Source organism: Neopsephotus bourkii, unplaced genomic scaffold, assembly GCF_033783945.1.
Source record: "Neopsephotus bourkii isolate Nb327-2 ecotype Australia unplaced genomic scaffold, CSIRO-AGI_Nbou_v1 NB_1589, whole genome shotgun sequence".
NCBI classification, from domain to species: Eukaryota; Metazoa; Chordata; class Aves; order Psittaciformes; family Psittacidae; genus Neopsephotus; species Neopsephotus bourkii.
This window is the reverse complement of record NW_026902065.1, coordinates 6,307,989-6,328,396: the sequence shown is the minus strand read 5'-3', so window position 1 is coordinate 6,328,396 and position 20,408 is coordinate 6,307,989. Positions and strand designations below refer to the sequence as shown.

Genomic DNA, 20,408 nt, shown 5'->3' with positions numbered 1-20,408 from the left:
AGAGAGTGGGATCATTGAGATCACCATTAAATAGATTAAGGTACCTGAAAAATCATGTGATACCCAAAACTTTCATCTTCATCATGGGAGCTGTATATATCTTGTCATACAACTGAGGGGACCCCCTTGACTTCTCCTTCAACTCGTTACAGCCAGTCAGGGAAGATGCTCAAAATAAAGAGTGTTTTGATTGTTTGTTTTTTAAGGAAGTAAAAAACCCAGAAGATTTCTGAACTGGAAACTGCAGCAAAGAGATGAGGTTTACAACAAGCCAATGTTTTTTTCTTTAAACCACATTACTCTTCCTTAATGTAACAGGCAAACCTCAGAGGACTGGTGGAGGGCACTGTGTACACATATACAGGAACTGGAAAGAACTTTTCACTGTTTTTCCTGGAAACTCTGTGCCAGCTTCTGTAGAGAATGACTTTTTGGCATGGATCTCCAGGATGCCACATGCTGAAGGACAAGTGGATATAAACTGAGCTCACTGAAGTCAATGATACTGCCTTGCAAGAAACCTTCACTACAACTTTGACCAAAAAGCAACTGCTGAACTCCTTGCGGACCAGTTTTTTAGCTGGTATAAACTGAAACTGCACAACAGAGCAATATCATGCAATGACCTGCTTCATGCTGTAGTTTTGCAATGAATACTAGAGCATTGGGAAAGTGAGGAAAAAAAGAAAAAACACAACAAAACAGCTTCTATTTCTGTTCTTTTGCTTTGCAAACACAACAGAGATCTGACAGAAGTAACCATGTCCTTCTTTTAGACTGATCTAAGTTATGAAGTTTGGGTTTTTTGCTGAGAAAGGGCTACATGTCTTCAACAGCAAAACTAAAAGCATGTGGATAAAAGGATTATTTCAAGCTCAGTGAACTTTCTCTGCAGTTCCTAACTTGTTTTAGACCATTAAACCACACACAAGCACAGCTAAGATTTAGCTTTCAGCACAAATTGAAACCCTGAAACATAGCAGGAATCATCCATAAAAACAAACATGCTCCAAAACAAAAGCTTGAGGCAGAAGCAGATTAACGTGTTTTGATTCAGAGTTTTGCAAGGTATACACGTTTTTAGCTAACTGGCTCCACATTAAGAAGTATGGGCTCCCTACAAAATATTTTAGGGAGAGTAGAGTAACATATCAATTAAGCTGGGTAATAGGGAGATGCTAGGAGAGTGTGGCAAGGGTGCTCTCCATCTCAGCTCAAAATTCACACACAGCTCTGTTGCCTCTGCAACAGCAAGTGCCTCCATGTCTGTACATCCTTGTGTGGATGGATGTCAGCTCACTCAGCATGCTGAACCACTCTGAGCTAGTGGGATCCATTAATCCTGCTAGTAGGGGAGTTTGGATCAGTCTCAATCATGTCAATATGGTCAGCTAGTTTTCAGGCTCAAGCTCACAGTCTGTACTAGATCAGGGCAAAGGGCAGAATAATCTCACCTCTGTCTCCTGTAGACAGATCCTAAGACTGAAACAAAGTGTTTGCCAAAGCCAGCAGCTTTTTCCCATAGTCAATTGGTAATGGATGGTATAGAGAGACCACAAGAACATGGCAAGCGCAAAGATATATTGCCTTCTATATCTTGCCTTCAGCAAAACAAAGCTTTAGTCTCCTTGAGATGGACTGTGTCAAATCCTTCCACATCATGCTTGCCAATGGATTTTTACAATGTTAATTTACGTGGTCTTTATATACAGGTATGTTTGTCTCCATGACACCGTGTGGCAATGAGATCCACCACACAATATTGAATTGTGAACAAAAATAACTCCAATTCTTTTAAACCTGCTTGGCAAGTTTATTTTATGCTAACTCTTGCATCATATGAAAGACTAAATTAGCCCTCCCTACCTGCCTTCTGCTTGTTCTTCATGCCATTCAAGCGAGTACAACTTTTTCTATCAAAGTCTTCTCATTCATAAACTGTTCCATTTCACTGATCAATCTTTTTACTGATCACAATCTTTTTCTGTAGAGCCCGATATCTCCATTTATTGTCTCAGACTTCTTCCAATTTCAAGCCCTGTAGACTCCATTACTATTGCTCCATTTGCCTTATCTGACTTCTATTTGCTTCTCTGAGCAATAGGCAGAAATATTCACAGAATCATCTACAGTGACTACTAAATCTCTCTCCAAATGGGTAATAACTAATGCACAGTCCATCCTTGCCTGAGTTAACGGCAAAGCTGCAGATGGAGAAAGACAACACTATCAATACAGAATTGCAACTCACATTTTATAGTCCAATTCATTCACTACAAGTGATCCTTTTGCAAGTCTATGATTAATTCTCATTTTAAATAGCCTAGAGACAAGATTCGGCACCCCATAGTTTATTCCTTATTTACAAACATTTTCCAAAAGCACATTTAGCAACAACCACTTTAGCTCCAAGTGAATCCCTGATAGCATCCTTCTAAATCAAAAACTGATCGCTTGCCTCTAGGCTTAATCTTTAATCAGTTCTTAGACCAAGAATCTTCACTCACAGACCAATGCAATTTAGTTTCTTCTAGAATAAGAATGTTGTTCAGAAAGAAAACAGAAAAGGCAGCAAATGCAGATACAATATGTCAATCAGATCATAAAATAAACAGCTTTGGCAGGGGAACCAGAAGTAGTGTGACTAAATACTGCCACTTCAGTCCATCTCCAGCCTCAAGCAGATTTGCAGTCAGGGGTAGGGATTTGTCTGCATATCAATAGTAAATCCAAATCCCTAGGGGATTCACAGTTACCTCAAAGCTCAGATGTATGGGAAATAAAGCACTAGACACTCACCCCTAAAGCTGCAACATACCACAGCTCTTGCTCATGGGTTATTTACTGGTGATCCAAAGAAAGCAATTGTAAAAGAGCAGTAGTTTTGATAATTCCTGGAATGTTTCGGGAGGTTGAGTTGCAAGGGGATGACATGCCTTAGCAACATGCAAAATAAATACCTGCCTTTCTTACAGATACAGCTCAAATACTGTATAAACAGAGAGGTAGCAGGCATTACTCAAGGTTTCCTCTGAGTGTATTTAGATTAAATAGATTTAAATATTTGCAGATTAAATGCAATCAAAATTTGCTTCAATATGTGCTTCCACCAGACTGGAGAGACATTCATGCTGCCTTTCAGCTACCACTAAAGACTGACAGTAACTGCTCTGCACCACTTCACCAGCGAGGCCAGCATGTCCCAGGTGTCCACAGAAAACTGGGAAGAGCTACACAAATGAGAAGTGAAGGTGCTCCCAGCCTCTACAGTATGAAACTGGAGGATCCAACAAAGAGACTTAAATTATTGTAGCCCACTAGCAAGGCTTCATGAGAAGCATGTACAATGAAGAAAAAAGCCTGGGAAATCAGCTGCACCTATTTTTTTTTATTCCTGCAATCCCCTTCAGTTCACTGGGCTGTGCAGACAATCATTTCTTATACAGCCCAATAGCTCCATTTGTTGTCTCAGACTTCTTCCAATTTCAAGCCCTGTAGACTTCAGTTCTGCATTGTTTTAAGAAAAGCATTGTAAATCTATTCAAACTCACATGCATCTCTAAATTAAAGTGCACTTCTGAGGCCTTTCTTACCTTCTCTCCTTAAAACCATCAGTGGTCCAAATCTGAGAGGAAGAATGCAACTACAGATCTTCTGTCTCAATGATTTTGATAGCAGAGAGGACAATAAAGACTGAAATTTGTTTTCCATTGAAGTACATTTAAACAGTAATGCAAAATAGTTACGTAAAAAGGAAGAAGTCCTTCTCTTAAGGATGAAAGGCAAAACTTGTTGCCAGCACAGTTCTTCTAATGCAAGCAGCAGAAACACGAAACTTTTTCTGGTAACTGTAAATAGGACATGACTGCAACAATGAAAACCCCACACTGTGCTAAATAAAACAGCTATAACCTGAGTACACCTCGTGGAACAGGAAGTACTATGGTTAACTATGTTTGAAGTCTGCTCCTTTGTGGGGCTGAAGTAAAACTGAGAAAGAGGTCCAAAAGCATGAGCAATAATTTATAAAAGAACCGAGGCTCGTGCCGACCAGGACCAAGAAGCACTGGGCTATAACTAAATCCCAGAACATATGGATTTGTTCTATGTTTAGGAATACCAACATTAATATCAGCAGAAACATATTCAGAAAACCATTTCCTTCTCACATTGGGAATGGCAGAAAAGGATGCAACCTGAAAAAGCATCAGTATAGATCAAGTCAAGGATTTATTGACGCTATAATGACAGCAGTTTTGTATTTTCCCATAGAATGTAATCCTTAACTGCTCAAGGTCCTACTTTGTTCAGAAATAATCATTTATTTACAAGTTCACCAAAATATGAACTGACCCTTAATGTCAGTGAATTTCTAAGGACTAAATAACAAAGAATCAGTTTTGTTCTGTGACTAATTTTAGACACATCTTTCATGGAAGTCACGTCCCAACACAAGGTCTGCTGGCACAGGGTGACCTATATGAAGACCCAAGGAGACAACACCCCCAACTCTTAAATAATACCACTATGCTAACAATTTCGCATGCCGATTTTCTCACCTAAAACGTCCTGCAGAGCTCATATTAGGTAAAGTAGCTATGCAAGAAGATCCTTGTCTACTTTGCTTTGAAGCAGATGAGATCCACCATCATCATCAGGAGTGATAAGGAAAGTCAACTGAGACATCAGACCCACTGTTTGAATAACAGGAGCTTCCACAGTTTCTCACATTGCTCTCCTTCCTGCCTTAATTTATCTCATCTCACCTGGGCCATGGGTGTTAGTTTTCAGCCTCATCTCAGGTGAAGGGAATGCTGTACCCGTATCACACTTTTCCCTTTGGGCAGAAATTTTTGCCATCTGCTGAGTGATTTTAGTACTCATTTGTACTAACCACACTCATTTTGACACCACCTGCTGAATACAGCAATTAGAGGCACATTCCTGTTGTAAGTAAAATCTCAGACCTTACACTCACAGGGAGAAACTAAGCCACTCATCATCTGCTCTGCCCCTGTATCACAGCATTTCAAAAATATCCAGATAGCTGGCTACTTCTCTCCTGTAAAGGGGCATAAAACCCAACCTAGAATTCTCAAGGGTTAAACATAGCAACCTCTATATTCTTTCCATGTCCCCATACCTCTAATGCTTTTGCTAAGGGCACCATCTCAAATTTCTAAAGAATCTTTTCAAACCTCATTTAAAATGGCAGTTTCCCCCTCAGATACAAGGCCACAAGCGCTGCTCTCAGTTCTTCACAATTATATACATATTCACCAGAAAAGAGAACAGAGAAGTAACAAAATAAACCATTTCAGATGCTTTCTTTAAATCAACATAACAAATAAAGACCTCTGGCAGTAGAGCACTGTGCTCCTCCTAGGAGTTCTTCTCCAGTCAAAGCACTCCAATGATTCATTCACAATTCAGAATGATTAGACCAACATTTTCTACCCTGAAGCTGAGGGAAACCTTGAGTTAGGGGAATTTCAGTAAATATGGAAACACCTGGTGAGTTTTATTGAAGATCAGTGCAGGCAAGGCAAGAGTAGGAGTTAAGCAAAGGTTTCCCACCTCAGTGCTGTGTTTGATTAATTATAGTGAAAGTGTGCTCTTTCATCGACTACTTTGAAGTAGAATAAGATTATTACACGAGAGGCTGATCCCTCAGAAATTGCACGAGACCTGGGTGAACCCAGATAGCCACTTACATTTCTGCTTTACTTCCTTTGTGTTCCCCAGAAACCCCTTCTCCTGTCTTTTTTCCTTTTTTTTCCACAATTATAGTAACACTGTTTGAATATTCTCACTGAAATATCAACAGTGACTTTTGTTCCTTGGAGAACTCCACAGCTCCAGAGCACATCACTATATGTGAATTTAGACCATTTTTGCCAGCATGCATTGCTTGACGTTTACAGAACATCACCATAATACATAGTCCCTGGTGCACTGAAATGTGCTTGGAGACTTTTGTCATCCTTTACAGTCTCTACCATTTCTCCTCTCCCTTTTTTCAAATGTGAATTTACTGCAAATAAAAACTGCCCTGCTGACAGGTCTATGAAATGCTCTGCTTTTCCAAAGCACACACAGGATGAAAAATGTATAGAAATTCCTACATTCAGCTTTACCTCAGTATGTTGATATCATAATGTAAAGGGATCACAGCCCCCTCCTCCCCCCCTAAAAAACATAAAAGGAAGTGGATGCTCAGGATCTAAAGTCCGGAGTTCTTCATCTCCCCTTGTTCAAATGCCAGATGGACTGCCATTTAAGATCAGTGCTAAGAGAACGGGGTTGAGACAGCGTCTAAGAGTTAGGTGCAGAGGTTCCCAGCCTCCTTTAAACGAAGCCACAGCACTCTGTATGTATGCGCTTTTGTGTGCTTGCAGCATTCGGCTTGGAAGCAAATACCCATCTGGAGTTTTAAGAAAACATGTACTGACTGTGCTTATCTAAGAGAAATTTGGTTGCACTGGGGTTTTTAGAGACTATTTGAGTGTCAGGAATATTTGATGAAGCAGCCCATTGCATACAGATTTCCCAGAAATCAAAGAATAAGAATACCCTGATGAGCTGTGTTCATCCATCTCCAGGGTGAGATATAAAATATATAGACTGCTTGAGACCAAAACAGATGTAAACTTAAGAACCAGCTACCTAAAATGAGCATTCCATTGGCAGGACAGAGATAAGAGCTGGCAGAACTTACATTCACTTTCTAATTCTTATTGTCACCATTGCATGATGTGTACTCCAAGTCCTGAGATGTAACTTCCTCAAAGAAAAGGTCTTCAGTCAAGTCTGCTGCATCACACAGTCATTATTCTGTGTTCATGTACAACCCCACATGTGTTCAACTTCATTCTTACGAAGTCTAACAGGTGTAAGATTCCTCATTTCAAACAAAGTGGTTATTTGACCCTAGACTTACATCCTGCCAGCTATCACCCTACTGTCATTCAGTCCCCATGTAGCAACAAAGCAGCTTGTCCATCTCCTGATTTCCGGGACCTTGCTGCTCCAGTTTGGAGGTAGGTCCCACACTGGTGCTTTGTAAATTGTCACTAACAGCTGCTGATTTTTCAGGATATATCACATGTCCTCATCAGTACCTCTGCTATTTCACACTTGATTCCCTGCAGTAACCCGAAACAAGTATCATCCGGTCTAGGTGATCAGCCACCTCTCAAGTTCTCCAGTTGCGTTATATAAAACAGGCACGTGCAGATCAAACCCCCGGAGTATTAACAGTAAGTAATACAGAGTAATGTTTTGTTCCTGATGTAAGACTCTCAAATTTGCTTGCCACAAATATTTCCATATGAGGTTAACTTGATTTTAAATTTATTGCATTGGAAAACTGAAGTTTATATCCAGATTACCACAAACACACACAGATCAGAGTTTGCCAACCTGAATCTGACTACAGACTGCTGCTGGCTGAAGATCTTGTAATACGAAAATAGAGTTAAGTTATTCTCATAAATTAAAGGTTCTCATCAGACTTAGTTTCTTCACTTCTTTCCCTCGTTAAAAATCAACACAAAACAAACAAAACAAAAAAAAAAAAAAGGGAAAAAAAAGATAAATAACCACACAACAAAACCAGCATGAATCTAGCTTTTGGACAATCAAGAACTGACACAAGAGTTCAAGAGTTTCCAGTGTAAAGCAATTACTACCATCACCTTTATGGAGCTATGGCAAACTAGATTTTCATTTATGGACCGAGTGGAAAAAAATGCCTTCTAATTGCAGTTAATTTGACCTGTTATTTTCCCTTTAATGAGAGGAGACTAAAGCTTTTAAAGATATTCAGGCTAAAAGCAATTTACAAAATGTTGGCCATCATTAACGTGTACGCATTTTACAGATGAGGAAACCGACATATGTTGTCTCCACCATTTCTAAAACAGGGGGGACTGAAAATACCACTTCGTATCACTTACATGTTAAAAGTTAATTTGAAGTAAGAAGTTCAGCAAACACACTGGCTTGAAAGAGACATTTTCAAAAATGACTGTGCATTCAGCCTTAGCAAATCAGCTTTGCAGTATCAATGTGGGCAATATTTTTCAGAAAGCAGTAATATACCCAATTTTAAATTTTATACACACTCAGAAATTGCACAATTTTTCACTAATACAGTCAGTAAACACAGCGGAGCATTTTTCTGCACAGAGAATATCATAATTAAAGCCATTCAAATAGGTGATACTGGTAACAAAGCCAGAATTATTCCGAACTGTCAGACCTGGGAACATGCTCAGCATCCTGTTGCCCCTTTTCTCCAAGGTTTACAGTTGCTCCCAGTATTATTTCAAAGGGAAAGGGATTCTCAGTTCTCTTTTTGTTTGCTTGAGCTTTTGTTTTTTTCTTAGGGTTTCAGCTTATCAGTAGTGCTGGATAAGCCTGATAAGAACAAAGTGACTAAAGAGGCTTCCAAAAGCATGCATTCAGACAATATTGCACTGCTTACACCCATGAAATCTTTCTGGAAATTGAACCCCAAAATGTCTGAATTTGATTCAAGCATTCATGCTTTTCCAGGAGTTTATTTGGAATTTTCCAAGCTTTTTGCCTGCAAGATCAGTCTACACCTCCCATGAGAACCAGCTTCCCTCCTGGGCTCTTTGCTACCTGACTAGAGGCACAAAGGGAATATCTATGCTCAAGGGAATTCCTCATCCCTCCCCACGTAGGACTGTCAAGATCTCAAGGGAATGTTGGCAAAGGTTTATGCTTATGAGAGAGAGTCCCCATGCTGAGACAGAACAGTGGATACACAGAGGCAGAGAGATTAGACTGTAAATCAACAAATCACAAACTTTCCAGTACTGAAGGGAGTGTTCTAATTCCCTAGAGATGTTTCAGCAGTGAAAGTTTTGTTTTTAACTTAGATGACCAACACATCAATATTCATTAGTAGTCATTAGAAGATTTTTTTTTTATTGGAAAACAAACATGCTAGGTAAAGAGACAACTTTCTAAATACTATGAATTCAAAATGAGGCATAATTCTCACACACATAAGACTTACTACTTTTTTTTCTATTGCCTTGTAGATACATATTTCACTGAGAAATGACTGAGTGCTCAAATAAAAAATGTAACTTCACAAGTCCAGCTCCTCCACGTGCACACTGTTATTTTCCCTAGATGGACAAGTGCAAGATGTGAAGAACGATATCCTTTAAATGAAACTACAGCATCACAGCAACAAGACAGTTACAAGCTTCAGATTATTTTTGAAAACAGGCTCTCCAGAACAAAGTAACAGTTGAAATGTGTCTTGTTGCAAATGGGATGCAATCCTACACAAGAGCTGAAACCACGGTTGGAAGAAAAGTTCTTTGATCAATTGTCTGAAATATTCCGTCTTCAACAAATCAGTTTTAAATTGCTAGCTGAGGGTGGAGAATTATTCCCCTGCCTCCTTTAGAAGTGACAAATGAAAGCAATTTTCTGCAGTGGAAAAAGGGAAGAAGTTTTCAGGATTCATCAATACATGTCAATATGGGATGAATATAAACCTCTCTTTGAATACTTCCACAAGTAATCTCGAAGAGTCAGAAAGTAGTTTTTCTGTTACAAGAATAAAACGCATTTAGCAGAGCTTGATGATTAAGTAGTTTAAGTCTAGAAATCTATCTCGAATTAATATGATGAAGTTTTCTTTTTTTTCCTAATTAATGAGCATTATTCATTATGAAACTCTTTTTGGTTTGTTTTAAGAGTGATTGATGAAGTGCAACTGAACAGCAGGATTCCACCTGGTCCATGCTCAAAATGATGCAGAAATTGTTGTGAAGAACACACAGGAAAATAACTTCCTTCCATTATGTGTACCTGGAAAATGAGGGAGAAAGCTACAAAGGCAGATGGAGGGGGGAAAAATCCAACCACAAAGCCAAGAAGAACTTCACAGGAACCAATGAGATCTGTAGCTAAGTGTGATCTAAAGCCCCCTGCAGACAGCAGCAGTCTTTCCAGATCCATCAGGAAGCCCTGAATCAAACCTTCTGCATTGCATGGCAGAACTCTGTTGGATTTGCAGGTGAGCTGAATCTCTGGCCCCTTGTTTGGCAGAGGAAGGGATGTCTTTCCAAAGACTCTGTTAACTTTTGAAGAGAGTACTATTTCTTCCTCCTCAGCCAGGGAAAAACAAAACAATTTTCTGCAATGGAGACCCTTTCAAAGGGGGAGGAAAGGGTTATGCATGGGCACCCAAGAGGAAGAAATCACAACACTGAGGCGTGAGAGCCACCCAACAGTAGAGAGCTACTGATTTCCAGGAGCTTATTCGAACATTCATTACCAGAGCCCAGGAAAATGGTGTAACTGATGACTACCATCAAAACAACTGGCATTTCTGAATGCATACCATCCCATCCCTCCTTCCTCCCATTCCATCCAATTCCTCCTTCCTTCTCCTCTTCAATTCCCCTCTCAATTCTCCAGCCATTTTCCGCAGCACTGCTTGTGCACAGAACCGAATGCCATGAGCAAACATGACCCTGTACAATCAGTGAACTGTGTTGAATACAGAGCATCTAAAAACATCAGCAGATACAACACAGCATCATTTGTGATGATAACTGTCATTCTTCATGTATTTTAGAGGAAGGAGATCTAGAAAGCTTGAAACGCATTAAGTGCTTGAAGCTGGCAGTCAAACAAGACCAGCATTATGTTACTGAAAAGCTTAAAATTCAACAGTTCCTGCAAAAGCCCACTTACCAGCTATCCAAGGAGCCTGGCATGGACAATTTACACCTGTTCTGGTTCTTGCTGCTTTTGCAAAAGAAATCCATGCATCCCACACTCATAACTTGTAGGAAAAGAAAAAAAATAAAAAGATAAATATATATATATATATATATATATATATATATATACACACACAAAGCTGGAAGTCCAGCACCTCAGAGAGCCAGGATAGGTAGGAAAAAAGAGAGGTGTTTAATTTTTGAGGAAATCTTCTCCAGTTTCAACTCATAAGCCCCTTCCCCTGCCTCCCACCACAGTATGTCAGACTGGATCAGGGAAATCTAAAGCAGGAGGAAGGAAGGAAAAAGTATCAAAGGCCAATTCTTGTAAGAGAAATGGCACTTGCGAGCTGGTCAGGATGAGTCTGCTGAGATGATGTATGGCTACATGGGGAGGGTATATGTGCACACACATGCACACAGACGTCAGACCCTTCCTTGGAAGTGGATTAGGTGGCAGATGGTGTCAGAACGTGAGCTGCTGTCAAGAGCAGAGTTCACACTGTCCTGCTCCTCTGTGCTTAGAGAGGAAAGCAGCAAATGCAAGCCAGCCAAGAAAAAAGAAAAATATATTTCACAAAAAACAACCAAAAAAAAGGCCAAAACTCAAAGGCTGATCAATAGCTGACAATAAGTTTTGACATTGGCAATGGGTGGAACGATGCCCCTTTGCTTGCTTCCTTCTGCTTACACAGACAGGGTCTTTACGGCAAAATCCTCTCTGAAATGGAGGCAAAAGAGGAAACACAGCCTCTCCAAGTGAGAGAAATGCCAGAGGCTCAGTTTTTCCACAGGAAAACTAGAACCTGTGATTACCAACCCAAATATCAGAACCCCGGACAGAGAGCGGGTAGGAGAGCAGCCAGCTTAAGGTCTATTAAAAACGAAGGAGGGGGAAAGGGGAAAAAATCAAAACCAAGAAAACCCACTACTTTTGATTGTGAACACAGTGAAAATAAATGAGGGAAATAACATTTGGGAAGGACGTACTAGCTGAAAGCAGGTACAATGACTTTGTGCAGGCACCTTTGTTGTTAATAATTATTACAGATAATAAGGGTTTTCAGGCTGAGAAAAAGGATCTTTTTCAGTTCCTAAAACCTCATCTCTCGCTGTCCTGACACCTACCTCCCCTTTTTCTCTCTCCTCTGATCATCTGCTTTACATAGCTTTCCTTGTATTATCATTAGCTTCATGGATAATTGATAGCTGAGCTAGTCCAGCTGCTGCTAAGAAAAGAACTACAAGGTGGTTAGACACACACCTACTATAAATAGACACACAACATGGCCAGCGTTTGCCAACATCTGATGATGCCTTCCCTCCTGGGTCCTAAAGTTAGCTAGTTTCTGAAAGTCAGGGAAGCAAAGGAGAGCAAGGTAAAATGCTTTCAATTAATTTTGCAGAGGTTGAAGGGATAAAAATAAAAGTGGGGCTTTTATGACATGCTAAAAATACCCACTCTATGAAACCTTTGCCACAGTTTGCAAGGCACAGTTTAAAAGCCTTTACTTTTTCCTTTTTTTTTTAGTGGCAAACATGAGGCTCAAGAAATTTAGCTGGTGCTGGGGTCTTTGCTGGCAGGGCTGAAAAGGGTTACAAGAAGATCTCTTTGCTGAGCACAGCGTGTGGCAGCTAGACAGAGAATAAATCAAAATTCAATTGCTCTAAGCCCCAAGGTATCTCTCTGCAAAGCATAAGTGCTCATGCTCGGGAGCTTGGAGGGCAAAGGCTGTCAGTCAGGAGTGCAGGGGAATCACAGCTGCCTCTGCACAGCTGGCAGGAGGCACAGGCTGCCTCAGGCACTGAGTCAGCAGCAAAACCTCCAGCCTCATCACTGGCTGGTTCTGGACACTTCTGGGGCAACCTCCTGACCTGCCCTTGATCCCATACACCAGAGGTAGGCTTCCAGCTGGAAAATCCTTTGTCTTGCTTGGCCCATCACCAAAGGCTGGAGGAGACATGCTACTCCACTATGCAGTTGCCTTCTGACTGTGCCTTCTTGCTAGTGACCCTCCCCACTGCCCCCTTCAATCCTGCAGTGGAGAGATTACCTTTGCACGGTTCACCTGGCAGGCTCACCCCACCGCACAGCTCACCTCCCAAGCCCTCCCCGTGCAGTCTGCAGAGCATACAAAGAACAACCTGACTTTCAGAGCAACCTGTCCCTCAACAACCAGATGGTACTTGCTGCCTTTAATTGGGGTAGAAGTGCTGTTAGCTTCCTTGGAGCAGTTCTACTTCTGTCTATGGAAGTTAGGCACAAGCATGTGCGACTCTGCACATTTTGTCTCCCTTTTACAAAAAGCTAGCCCAACACACTGTAAGCTTCAATATTACCTGTTCTTGGATTAGGGCAAATGTTTTTCTATTTTTGTCTTAGTCATTCTGTCCAGTTGCACTTTGCAGATTGATTTCCCACCCCCCCAATGTAAAATGCTTATTTCTGGAAATTCTTAGTGCCTTCCCACTACAAACACTAATGCAGCCTGTTTCTATTTGCCAGGTCTCACTCACCAACAGCCAAATAAGTTTCATCAGTACAAATAAGGCAAGCAGCAGTTTAAAATTCCTCCTGCTTAAGGAAAGCAGCTGCAGCTAAGCATTTGCCCTAGCACGCGTTGAGGATCAGCACTGGTTTTCCTCGCAGTAGCTACCTCTCTTTTCAGAGGTGATGAACTCATACATGCGTTCAGGTCTTTCTTATTTTCTTTCTTGGTGGTACTTTTAGTCTGAAAGCCATTTTGGACTGCAGGAGTACAGCTATGTGAAGATAATCAAATATTTGTCCCAGTTCTCAATCAAATATTGAGGTGGAAAAATCTGGCACTTCCACTAGAGAAACCATGTGTCTCTCACAGCTTACCATGGCAGAGCTGTCATTACACACAGTGCTCAGTCATGACACAAGAGCAGCATCTTAGACCACAGGGAAGGGGTAAACAAACTGAATCTAAGCCAAGTTTCCACGCAGCTCAGTGACAAGCACTAGGCACACAACAAGAACAGTGGTACAAAGCCACACGAGCCTGAGGAGTGGGAGGAGGAGTTTTTCTTTAGAAAGCTCCAGAGATCTGCATGAGGTGGAAGTTTCCTCTTGAGAAACTTGTAGCTTGAAGCTACAAAGAAAAGCTGCATCAGGAGCCAAAGAAAAAACCCTCCCTTTTATAAAACTGCTTACCCAGCTGGTGCCACAGGGCAAGCACACAACTGGGGACACATAGAAGAAAAGCATTCAAACAGATTTTCCTCTCACTAGCCGAAAAATACACACCAAAATGGAAGCTTTAAATATTTAACGTCCAAAACTAACATAAGAATGTCCCAAAACAAGAGTGCTGGTTCAACACAAACCAGTAGCACTCACAAGTAAGACACAAGAGGTTTTACATGCAGCTGGACCAATACCAGCTGCAGACAGGTAAAACCCATTTAGAGATGAAAGGATACAGGTTCACTTTACAGTAGCAGAGAGCCAGAGTTCAGGTGGAGAACAACTAACCTTCCCAGTCTTTGTTACGCTTGCACAAAGTGGTTAACACCACCAAAGGAGTGGGAGGTAGTTTAGCAGTTATCGGTGCTAGGAGTCTCAATAGATTATGCTCTTATTTTGAGATTATGTAAGGGAACAAATTAACCTCCTTTATAAATCTTGGCTTACTTTAATAGATTTAATGGATGTCATAGGGTAGAAATCCCATTTTACATTCTTTTAATTTCCATACTGATTGTCCTCCTTATAATGAAAGACCACTATTTGAGACGCTGGGGGGAGAGCGCTGGTGCTGTTAACCACACAGTTAAACCTTCAGCTTCTTGATTAGTGTATTGCTCATACAACCACGACTGAAGCAATCACCATCACAAGATCAGGAATGGCTTTCCCACAAGCTCGCACCAGCAGAAACCATTGGGATTTTCCCACCCTTCCTTCTAACAGATGGTATTGTGCATCTCCCCAAGATCATCTGGGTATTTTCATCCTCAGATTCCCATTCTTGCAGGGACCCAGGAGGCTGGCAATGTCTGATATGTCAGATGGCTCCTTGTGGCATAAAAGAATCTTTCAAAAGTTGTGCTAAAGAGCTTAGTCTTGCTACAGGGATGTAAGAGTTCCTTACAATTTGCAATACACAAAAATGTGTTCCCCCTCCTCTCCAAATCCAGACTGTGAAATTGTTATATGGTTAACTGTGACCCTAAGGACAGGATTCAATGGCCAGCACAATCCCATCCAAGCCTTTATTCCCGCACTTCATTCCTTTGTTTAAATCTTTATTTTTTTTTCACCATCTTTTAAAAAATTTTAAATAGGTTTTTGACAAGCACAAGAGCCTGCACACCTCACACAAGCAGGCATTTTTCTCCAGCTTAGGCAAAGGTGTGATTGATTTCCACTCATGTTCAGCCCACCACTGAAATTCTGCATTTCAGATGTAGTTCTAATATAACACCTAATTTAACTTCAAACAGGGCTGAACATCCAGAAGTTGCTACTAACTAACGCAGAACCCCAGTTCCTTCTGTGTACTCTGCACTGGAATGGAATGTCTCCAGATGAAGGAAAAAAGTAATTTTCCAAAGAAAAGATTAGTAAAAGTTGGAGGAGTGATGCATTAAAATCTGATCCTGATGGTGACAACTGTAGAAGGACATCTTCTGACTAGAGGCCAGAAGGGGCAAGGTGAGACATCAGGTAGGCTGAAACTAAGGCTTAGGAAACAGAAGCCTTGCTTAGAAACATAGTCACACCAGTATTAAACTCCATACAAACAGCTCTGGCTGAAGATGCCCCAAGGCCTCACCCTGTCCACCACTTGCTCTGTTGACTCAATCTTTGACGATAAAGGCTATAAATGGAAAATCTATAAAAGGTCTGGTAAGCAGAGGGGTTGACTGGCTGCAATCCCCTCTAGAAGAATTCCTTCTCAGTGCTTACAAATCAGAGCATGTATTTGGCACTTCCCTCTCTGACAGTTTAGCCACAAGTGAGTGCCTAGGGTAGGTGCCACAGCTTTCCTTAATACACCTTTTTGCTGGCAGACTAGAACAGGGGAGAAATAATATGTTGCAGGCTACACTCATGAATTCATTCACAGTGCAAGATGCATTGAGGTCTGGCATAAAGTGGTGGCATTTCTAGGCACATCACTGTTGCTGCAAGAACAAATCTCTGCAAGAGAATCCCATACACCCTCCTGGGTTTTGCTATTACTGGCTGGGCAGCTTGAGCTAACGGGCATTTCCCTATAGCTCTGCTTGCCACAGTTTGTCATGGCTGCCCCAGGGGAGCAAAGACAAGCAAGAGAATGACAACGGGCTCCCTCCCAAAATAGTCTGGACATCAGTCACAGGACAAGTTTTGGGCATTATAGGGTCATGTGCTGTATGTATGTTTCAGCCTGTCAGCCACTCCAGATATACAGATCACATCTGCTTTTTGAGGAGAGCATTAGCTGCTACCACCAAATTCAGGTCTTTAAACTCAGGCCTTTGTACAAATTACTCAAAACCATGCATGCTACCCACTACCCATGCTACACTAAGGGCATTCTCTGAACAGCAGAAACAGATTAGAAACTTGAATTTAAGTGTGCTCTGACCCTAAATTCATGTAGCAAATATACAAACAGAGGCAGTGTGGAGGACATTTTTCTTAGCTTGTCAAGACAGACATACCCTGTAGTTGTGGAGATTCCATTTCCTTTGGGAAAGGCATTTGTGTCCTGACTGCCTACTTTCATGGAGATGGGGGTTTTTACAGGTTCACAGGGAATACGGTGGTAAGCTTATACAGGAGCTCACAGGAACATGTCTATCTGAGGAGCTTCTAATGGCACGGTGTCTGCACAGCAACACACTGTCACCCTTGGTTTTTCTTCCCCACTCCACCCCTTCTATTTCCTTTTATTTTCCCACTTTTTTTTTTCTTTTTATAGCTCTATTCTTTTTTTCCTGTCCATCTTTTTTATGTCCACAGCTCTCCAATTAACCTCCGCTCTTCCTTTTCCCCTGAGACTTTAAAAGAAATGCTATGTCTCTCTATATGTCTTTGCTTTCCCCAGGTAATAGGATATTTTCTCCTTTCCCTGCTCCCACCTTTTGGTATTCTCCCCACACATGTCTCTAATTCAGTATTCTCATTACACTTAGTTTCTTTGCCTACCTTCTTTCTTCCACCCTCTCCATTAAAACCTCCTCCTTCCCATTGCCTTACAAATATCTCCCTTTCTTACTCAGTTCATCTTCTCCACTAACTATTCCCCCTTCCCCTTTTATCCTGTTCAGCTCCTACTCCCCCATTTCATTCCTACCCACACAGCATACATTGTGCCTTTCTCCCCCCGACCCAGTTTCAAAACTTCTCATTATATTTCTTTTTCCTGAATTCTATTCAGGTACTTGCATTAGCCTTCTCTAGGCTCAAATGCTCCCTTCAGCATGTTACTGCATATTTCTCATCTCCTACCCTTTCCCTTCCCCAGTCATTCCCCAGCCACCCTCTCCACATTTAACTACGGTAGGATAAGTCCTCTTGTTAACAGTTTTAACCTATCAAAATTTTAAACGTAAGTTTTTCTGATCAGTAACAAAACCCCTGCACCCCCTTGTGCTATTTACATGTTTGTAAACTCTACACATTCCTCAGTCCTGCTACATGCAGTCTTCTGCTGCCACTCATCCTCCATGTGCTCTCTTAACCTGGGATGAGCCATATAGTTTAACCCTAGATGGCCAATGCTCAAGAAAGCAGACACACATTGTATCACACAACTCAAACGGCTCTTTCTGATGGGACAAGCTCACAACTTGCTATTTACCCCACAAATACCAATAACAGCCCAATTTCAGACTTCAGTAGAGGTTGATTGACAGGCTCGCTCTCACACCCTTGCCAGCACAAACTGGTGTGTATCTGCGTGTACATACTCCAGGATGAACAGGGAATGCTGCCCTGTATCTACTGCTCAGCAGTAACATGAGCTCTGATGGAAGCTGTGCCAACCACCAGATGCCAAAGGACAAATACAATTCTTTCTCAGTGTGAGGTATGGTTTTTTTCCAGTAGACAGAAGGGCATGATTATAATGAGCTATTAAAAAATAAAAAAAAATCAAGAAAGTGAGATCAACAAACAAAATCCAATTAAGGAAGTCACTCAGTCTCCCAGGGCTGGAGCTGATCAGGGAGCCATTCAGTAGGACCTTCAATAGGTCTTGAGGTTGTACAAAGATGGTTATTTTCCATGCAGTGCTGATCTCAACAAAAGCTATACTTAACCTCTTTCAGCCTCCTCTCACCCTCAGAATCAAATGACTACATGCTTTGGCATTTTAACTCCAAATGGAAAAACCACAATACCTGGTGAGAGATGTTGTTCTCAGCAGGAAGGCTGGCATCAAGAAGAGAACACACATAAGCACCAAGGCTCTTGGAGCTACTTCAGCATTGTGGCAAAAAAACCCAAGCCAACACATCCCACCAACGCACCAACAAAACAAAACTGAGATTTTAGGTTCTCTGCTGAAAGAGCAAGCTTGTACATACACCTATCCTCTCTGATTTTGAGATGGGGTGGTCTGAAGACCAGAGAAGAAAGCTGGTCTCCAACCTTCCTCAGATCAGGGAGAAGCAGCATGGCTCCTAGGGGTAGGGGGTGACAACTAGACATCGTATCCACAAGCCTTAACTAATGCCTCTTTCTCACATGCCACTCAGCTTCTGTGGTCCCTTCATCTCCCTCTCATCATCTACCATCTTCCACTCCCCTCCTTCAAACCACACAGAGAGGGAACATACCTCAGGGCTGTCTGTAAAATACCGTGCCTCGTGACTTTAAGGCCCATCTAAACTGACACGGAGAATTTGTGCTCTGCCTTTGGTGCTGGTCACAAAGAAATGTCATTCTTCAGCAAATGAGCTGATGATTCTGCTGCAGCTGGGAAATGGTCTTTTTAATCCAGAACACTGGGGCCTTATGCTAAACCATTTCATCATCTCTCCTCTTCCTCCCCAAATCTTTGAGGTGCTTCTGCTGGTAGCCAGTTGCCATAGGAACCCTAATCTTTATCTGTTTTGCTTCTTAAATAAACTGGCATCAGTACTCTCCTTTATGGGCTGCTCAGTCCCTCTCCTCCCTTCAACCCTCCCTCACCAATCAAGAGAGCTCAAAAAGAGGAGAATGTGTTTGACAATCCTCCTTTCCTCCCTTTCTCCACCACTCACAGGATGTGAGCTTTTCACATCCAAAATCCAGAATTTGGCAGAAGCAGCCACCACGATGCAGAAGGGTGCATTAGACCTGTGTGTTCTCTGCTTTCGGCAAATATCAAAGGAAGCAGAGCCAAGACAGAGAGCAACAGGTTGGATAACACAGCTTGAGAGCCAAATGCTACAATGGCAGAGATACTAATCCCAATTATTTCAGATGAAAGCTTTCCAGCACTTCCCATGACACCTGCCGCTGACCTCCCACTGATGTTGCAGTCCCCAACATCAGCCTTGTCCTATCTCACTGCACTTAAGCAGTGCAATTTTAATGCCATTAGTGAGGGGACAATCCTGAAAAAATGTTTCAGAGCTGAAAGCTGAAAATGGAAAGCAAAGAAAGCTAAACACACAGGAAAAATCAAAAAGACAAGGTGCCTGCAGTGACCTAGAGCTCCTTAACATGAAGCAGGTTTTTTCCCTTCTATGGACCATAGATCTAGGCCAGAATTATGTAGGTCGCAAAGAAACCTTGTTTCAGCTGGTCTTAAGCCCATACTTAGAAGGTGGTAACTCCCACTCAGAGACACCTTTCCTTCTTTTCCCATGTATTTGCTTGAAAGATAGGCAAGGAACTGAAGTGGCAAGGAATGCTGGGTGAACGAATAAAGCTGCCTGATTTTGTGTGCACGTGCAATAGCCTATGCACTACAGAACCATGCTTTCCATCTCAGCAGGCATATTCATATGCTAAATGCAGAAATTCTTCAGCTGTTCTTCCCCTCAGAATGCTTTCTAATGAGACAAACCTCATCCAGAGACATACTGCTCCTATCTCATTCATTCACATGGAAGAAACACCTGGAAAATTCATAGTGTCAAGATGGGAAAGAACAGGCACAAAAGGAATCTCAAGAGGGTGAATTCCCTACTGCATGCAACACTGAAGCAGGCTAGCAAACCAGGATCCTACTTACCTGAAACTATAATAACTACACAGTCCTTCATTCACACCACAACCGAAAAACCTCACAACATAGCAAACACATCAGTTTCAGGGTCATCTGGGCATATCCAGGGATCTTCAGCATCTGTTCACTGGCATATGAATCATTGTTCTCACAGAAGAGTTTGCAGTGCTCAGCCTGCCTGCAGAGGATAAGGGCACAACTCTGAAAGCAGCTGGACTGCTGATTTCTAGCTAATTTGAGTCTTGGGCTGGCCTGCATTTAGCTGAAAGATTCAGCAGCTCTGGCAAGTCAGAGCCAGAGAAGCAGGTGCTGTTAGAGTGTAATTTACAATCAGTTGCCATATTGCTGTGTTTTGCACATAGGTCTCCTGCTTGTTCAGCATGCACGCATGCTCTTACATCTCTATTTAGCAGGACTGCAGCTAGGCATCTGCCTGCTTTCTGAGACATAT

The 20,408-nt window shown here is 41.7% G+C and overlaps 1 protein-coding gene across 5 annotated transcripts in view; it reads right to left on the bottom strand.

Moving 5' to 3' along the window:
* Window positions 1–20,408, bottom strand: part of DGKI (diacylglycerol kinase iota) — a 208,261-nt gene that overhangs the window by 159,021 nt on the left and 28,832 nt on the right. Inside the window, exon 1 of one of the 5 annotated variants that reach the window (XM_061372005.1) lies at window positions 10,750–10,771. The exons of the other annotated variants lie outside the window; for them this stretch is intronic. The gene's annotated coding sequence lies outside the window, so the exon portion shown is untranslated. Of the gene's footprint in view, window positions 1–10,749; window positions 10,772–20,408 lie in introns of those variants that run through there. 5 annotated transcript variants of the gene reach the window in all.